Source organism: Etheostoma spectabile, chromosome 12 (assembly GCF_008692095.1).
Source record: "Etheostoma spectabile isolate EspeVRDwgs_2016 chromosome 12, UIUC_Espe_1.0, whole genome shotgun sequence".
NCBI lineage: Eukaryota > Metazoa > Chordata > Actinopteri > Perciformes > Percidae > Etheostoma > Etheostoma spectabile.
Genome location: NC_045744.1, coordinates 30,567,320 through 30,573,671, shown reverse-complemented (window position 1 = coordinate 30,573,671; position 6,352 = coordinate 30,567,320). Strand labels below are relative to the sequence as shown.

Below are 6,352 nucleotides of genomic sequence, written 5' to 3'. Positions count from 1 at the left end.
TTGCACCCTAGAGCCCTGTGAGCTAACAGACATTAACTAGCACCCTAGAGCACTTTGAGCTAACAGACGCTAACTAGCACCCTAGAGCCCTGTGAGCTAACAGACACTAACTAGTAGGGGTGATCCGAGTATCCGGCTGAAACAAGTATCCGGTACGGAAAGCACTTTTGCCGAGTACAAAGTTATCGAGTAATATGATCAATATCCGTGCTCGGATTGAATAATCAACGTTTTTAACTGGTTTGTAGTACTTACAGACTTAGTAACCAGTATTTCTGGTAAACGTGGGTTTGTAGTAATTACAAAGTAACCAGTAGATTCGGTGAAAACGTGGGGGTTTGTAGTACTTACAGACTTAGTAACCAGTAGATTTCTGGTAAACGTGGGGTTTGTAGACTACAGACTTAGTAACCAGTAGATTTCTGGTAAAAGTGGGGTTTGTAGTACTTACATAGTAACCAGTAGATTTCTGGTGAACGTGGGGTTTGTAGGACTTACATAGTAACCAGGAGATTTCTGGTGAACGTGGGGTTTGTAGTACTTACATAGTAACCAGTAGATTTCTGGTGAACGTGGGGTTTGTAGTACTTACATACATAGTAACCAGTAGATTTCTGGTGAACGTGGGTTTCAGATATGCTGCTTGGTTCAAATGTGACTCCCGTTGTGTCTCTGCCATCGGAGATTTTTTACTGTCAGCTGCCCCCCGCCCCCTCTCTCTCTGTGTCTCTCTCTTACTCACACACACACACACAACCACACACACACACACACACATATACCTGGTGTGGAAATAAAAAAAATAAAAAAGAACCCCCCCAAAAAAAAATCACACAAAAAGAAAGTTATATTGAGTATGAAAACTCTTGTTCATTACATTTTACTTCATAATTGCAACCGCTTGTGTTGTATTCATTGTTGCAAAACGTTCTGTATATAGTTTGTTTGTTACCATGACAACACCATTGATCTGAAGCTTGATGCTGTCATGTAAATAGTTTTCAAATCAGCAATAAATATAACAATTTTTGATCAACTCATATCAATTGCATGCTTAAATAACATACCGGTTAAAGCCCCGCACATTTCAAGAGAACCCGACCCACTTCCGGGTTAAATCTGAACACTTCCGGTTTAGGCCCAGTCCGAGTACGGCTACAGATAATTCATGTAAATGTGCTGTATTTATATAGTGCTTTTCCAGTCTTAACAACTGCTCAAAGCGCTTTTACATCATACAGGATACATTCACCATTCACACACATTCATACACTGTGGCCGAGGATGCCGTACAAGGTGCCACCTGCTCATCAGATAAACACTCACACGCAGTCACACTCCGATGCGCAGCACCAGGGGAAACTCGGGGTTCAGTGTCTTGCCCAAGGACTTCCAAACATAAAATATTTAATCGCACATTTTTACTATTCTAAATGTCCCTTAATATTTTGTCTCATTATTTTTCTCATTTAATGCTCTTATCAACATGGAAAAGTGGGATTGGCTTGCTTTGTGCAAATGCTTTTTATTGAAAACAACATATAGCCTACTGTAGTTTTCAGTAAATAATCTCTTACTCAATGTAACTGTCCATTAATAAAAATAAAAATACTTTGACGGGGGTACAATTGGATTTCTGACTGGACGTGCTGCGATGATAGTCTCAGTTCGCAACAACAAAACACCACACAACTTTTATCTGGTCAATGGAACCATTTGCCAACTTTTAAAAAGTAAAGCTTCCATTCAGAATCTTATGGCATCCATTTCGGCATCTCACACCGTCATCCACTCAAAATTAACGTTACTACTCTTTGGCCAAACATGTGTGTGCCGTGCCTGTTGTTTTTGTTCTGTCTAGTTAAAGTGTTGTAGTTTTCTAACATTACTAGAAAAAAACTACAAAGTTTGCTAGGCCAAAAAACACGTTAATCTGGCGATAAACAAATTAACGCGTTAATGGGTTTGTGTTTATGGCGTTAATAATAATAATAATACATTTATTTATAGAGCGCTTTCCATCAAGTGCTTTACAGCAAGAATACACTTTAATGCAAACAGTACGAAAATTTAAAAACAAGACAGTAAAAGTAAATAAACACTAAACAAATACATCAAGATAAAGTTATCTTTGATGTATTTGTTTAGTTTTATTTACTTATTTACTTATTATTTATTACTTATAGGGGACCAAGGACTGAACCCTGAGCAATAATACTCATACGCAACGGGGAATAAGTAAGTCTTAAGCTTTGATTTAAAGACCCCAATTGAACATGCCAGTCTGATATCTACTGGAAGACTGTTCCATAATGTTGGCGCACGAAACGAGAAGGCTCGCTCCCCAACCGTTTCTTTCTGACTTTTGGTATAGTCAGCAATCCTGACTGTAAGACGCAGCAACCGAGAAGCACATAAGAGTTTAACAGATTCAGACAAATATACTGGTCAAGGCCATTCACTATTTTGTAAGTTAAAAGTAAGACCTTAAAATCTGCTCTAACCTGATAGGGAGCCAGTGAAGTGAGGCCAACACAGGAGTTAGTGTAGTATTCGATGATCCGTAAGAATACGTGCTGCAGCATTCTGGACCATCTGTAGACCTCGCAGACTTTCTTAGGCAGCCCCGAGAACAGTACATTACAATAATCTAGTCTAGATGTAACAAAGACATGAATAAGGGCCTCGGCATCTTAAGGGACAATACTGATCTGATCTTTGCAATTCTTCGGAGATAAGAAGGCAACTTTGTCACCCTCCTTAATATGCAAGTCAAAGAAAGTGACCGATCAAAAACTATCCCAAGATTCTTCACTCTTCCGCACTTAATGATCAAGTCATCAATGGACAGAGTGAAATTGTCATAAAATTACTTAATCTAGGTGGTCCTATAGCTATCTCAGTTTTGGCTGAATTGATACAGGAAGTTTGCTGATGACCAGCTTCTCACACAGCCAGCAAGAGCGACAGCTACAAAATCGTATGAATTTCCTGCAATAACTGGCATATATATTTGACATCATCAGCATAGCAATGAAAACAATCCCAAAAGAACTATGATCTGACCAGTGGAGCTAAATATAATGAAAACAACAGGGACCAGGACTGAACCCTGTGGAATCCCATGCTGAAGTGGAGAAGGATCGTAAAATGTGTTCTATAAAACACACACTGAAAGGTAGGATTCTACCACTTAACACCTGGCCAGAGATGCCAAAGTAATTCTCGATTCTATCCAATAAAATACAGTGGTCCACATGTCAAAAGCTTCACTAAGATCCATTAACAAAAGGACAGATAGTTAAATCTGAGTCAGCGCCTAGCAGATCATTTACCACCTTTGTGAGAGCTGTTTCAGTAGAATGTTTTGCTCGAAAGGCAGACTGCAGCAACTCAAAAAGATTATTACATGAGAAATATTTAAAAGCTGATTCGAGACGACTTTCTCAAAGACTTTGATAGAAGGCCAAATTTGAGACAGGTCTATAATTTTCCAACAAGTTAATATCCAAATTGGTTTCTTCAATAATGGTTTAACCACTTGCAAATTTGAAGCAAGCCGGAAAAAACTCCTTGGAAAGTGAAAGGTTTAGAACAATTAAAACATACAGTCCTAATGTTGTCATAGTTCTTTAACAACCCAGGCAGGCAAGGGTCCGGGAACAAGTGGTGCCTCTTGCAATCGTAAACAATTTTAGTTAATTCAGCCAAAGAAATTATAATAACGCATTTTGACTGCACTATTTAGAACATGATGTTCTAAATGATGATCTGTTCTGACATTTTTTGGGCATTTGCAAATTTGTCCTGTATGCTAAGAGGCCAACACATTAAGAAAACCACAGCATATTAAGAAAACGCATTCAAATACAAAGTCCCTTCCCTAATCTTCCTTTCTTCCTATTCTCTTCCTACACAGATCGAAAGTTTGTCATTGCCAATGCACAGGTGGAGAACTGTGCCATTATTTTTCGTAATACGCGTTCTGTGGATGTGTGGTTACACAGGGCTGAGATCATGCAGAACCCTGCACTTGCCGCTCTGTATGGACCTCACACCCAAGAGAACAGCGTGGCCCAGATGGCTAAAGCTCTGCTGGGAGCAAAGAGAGGAAGGTGGCCTTTCTTCTACACTAAAGATGTATGATCCTGTCAACTCAGATTTTCACAGATTCAGTCCTCATGTAGAGATGTTTCATTGCCAATGAAATTATCTTTGATTTCCAATTTATCTTGAGACCAGATCACTTATATCAGATGTCACCAAGCTCCTTCTGGAGACACTTTTCAACATATGCAGTAGAACTCCACAACACCTGGAGACTTTATAACAGTTTGTCAAATATGACGCAAGAAACTGGTGTTATATCACATTTCAGTTATAAGGAAAATAAATTGCAAGCAACCATCAAGTGACATAGGCTAAAACGAGATTTGTTGTGTTTACCCAAGTATGTTGCTTTTATCTATCATTAATGAGAGTGTTTGTCTTGACCACCATATCTAAGCTTTATCTCATCTGGCTCCCTATCAGCCCATTTCACTTCCAAACTGTCATAAAAGACTAGTGTATATTATAGATTCACTTTTACTTTGTTTACTTTAGTGTTTTTTCAAAGTTGGTAATGTAGTTTACCGGTGTAATGTTTTACCGACCTTGCCTTCCTCTCTAGTCTGATTCTTTTTAGCGCTGTACAAATCTTTGCCATTGTGTGTAACATGTCATGTTTGGGGCCAGTATTGGAGTCCCAGACAGGTCCATGACTGGTCCTGGAATGAAAGCACCGGCTATCATGTAGCAAAAGCAGGGCCTGATGTGAGTTAATGGGGCGGGGTTTTAATGGGGCGGTGCTGCGTGGAGAGTAAGAGGAGAGAGATTAGAGGAGAGTCTAAACACAGCATGGCTTTACAGAGAAATGGGTCTGTCACCCCATTAACCATATCCATATAACAACATTGTTTTGTTGTGAGAGCCAGCGGTTGCAAGGACATTAGGTGCCCGGTGCGACCTAGGAAAAATGTTTTGCACCCTAGAGCCCTGTGAGCTACAGACATTAACTAGCACCCTAGAGCCTTTGAGCTAACAGACGCTAACTAGCACCCTAGAGCCCGTGGCTAACAGACACTAACTAGTAGGGTGATCCGAGTACCGCTGAAACAAGTATCCGTACGGATAAAGCACTTTTGCCGAGTACAAGTATTATCGATAATATGAGTCAATATCCTGCTCGGTTGAATAAAACTCAACTGTTTTTAACTTGGTTTTTTAGTACTTACAGACTTAGTAACCAGTGATTTCTGGTAAACGTGGGTTTGTAGTACTTACAAAGTAACCAGTAGATTTCTGGTGAACTGGGGTTTGTAGTACTTACAGACTTAGTAACCAGTAATTTCTGGTAAACGTGGGTTTGTGATACTTATAGTAACCAGTAGATTTCTGGTGAACTGGGTTTGTAGTACTTACTAGTAACCAGTATGTTCTGGTGAACGTGGGTTGTTAGTACTTACATAGTAACCAGTAGATTTCGGTGAACGTGTTTTTGTAGTACTTACATACATATAACCAGTAATTTCTGGTAACTGGGTTTCAGATATGCGCTTGGTTCAATGTGACTCCCGTTGTGTCCTCTGCCATCGAATTTTTTACTGTCAGCTGCCCCCCGCCCCTCTCCTCTGTGTCCTCTCTCTTATCACACACACACACACCACACACCACACACACACACATATACCTGGTGTGGAAATAAAAAAAATAAAAAGAACCCCCCCAAAAAAAACACACAAAAAGAAAGTTATATTGAGTATGAACTCTTGTTCATTACATTTTACTTCATAATTGCAACCGCTTGTGTTGTATTCATTGTTGCAAAACGTTCTGTATATAGTTTGTTGTTACCATACACACATTGATCTGAAGCTGATGCGTCATGTAAATAGTTTTCAAATCAGCAATAAATATAACAATTTTTGATCAACTCATACAAGCATGCTTAAATAACATACCGGTTAAAGCCCCGCACATTTCAGAGAACCCGACCCACTTCCGGGTAAAATCTGAACACTTCCGGTTTAGGCCCAGTCCGAGTACGGCTACAGATATAATGTAAATGTGCTGTTTTTATATAGTGCTTTTCCAGTCTTAACAACTGCTCAAAGCGCTTTTACATCACAGATACATTCACCATTCACACACATTCACACTGTGGCCGAGGGCCGTACAAGGTCCACCTCTCTCAATAAACACTCACACGCAGTCACACTCCGATGCGCAGCACCAGGGAAACTCGGGGTTCAGTGTCTTGCCCAAGGACACTTCGATGTGGGACTGCAGGGCCAGGGATCGACCACACACC

At 40.0% G+C, this 6,352-nt stretch overlaps 1 protein-coding gene across 1 annotated transcript in view; it reads left to right on the top strand.

Annotated features, from left to right (window-relative positions):
* LOC116699831 (potassium voltage-gated channel subfamily H member 6) overlaps positions 1-6,352 on the top strand; it is a 142,747-nt gene that overhangs the window by 11,698 nt on the left and 124,697 nt on the right. The window lies entirely within an intron of this gene.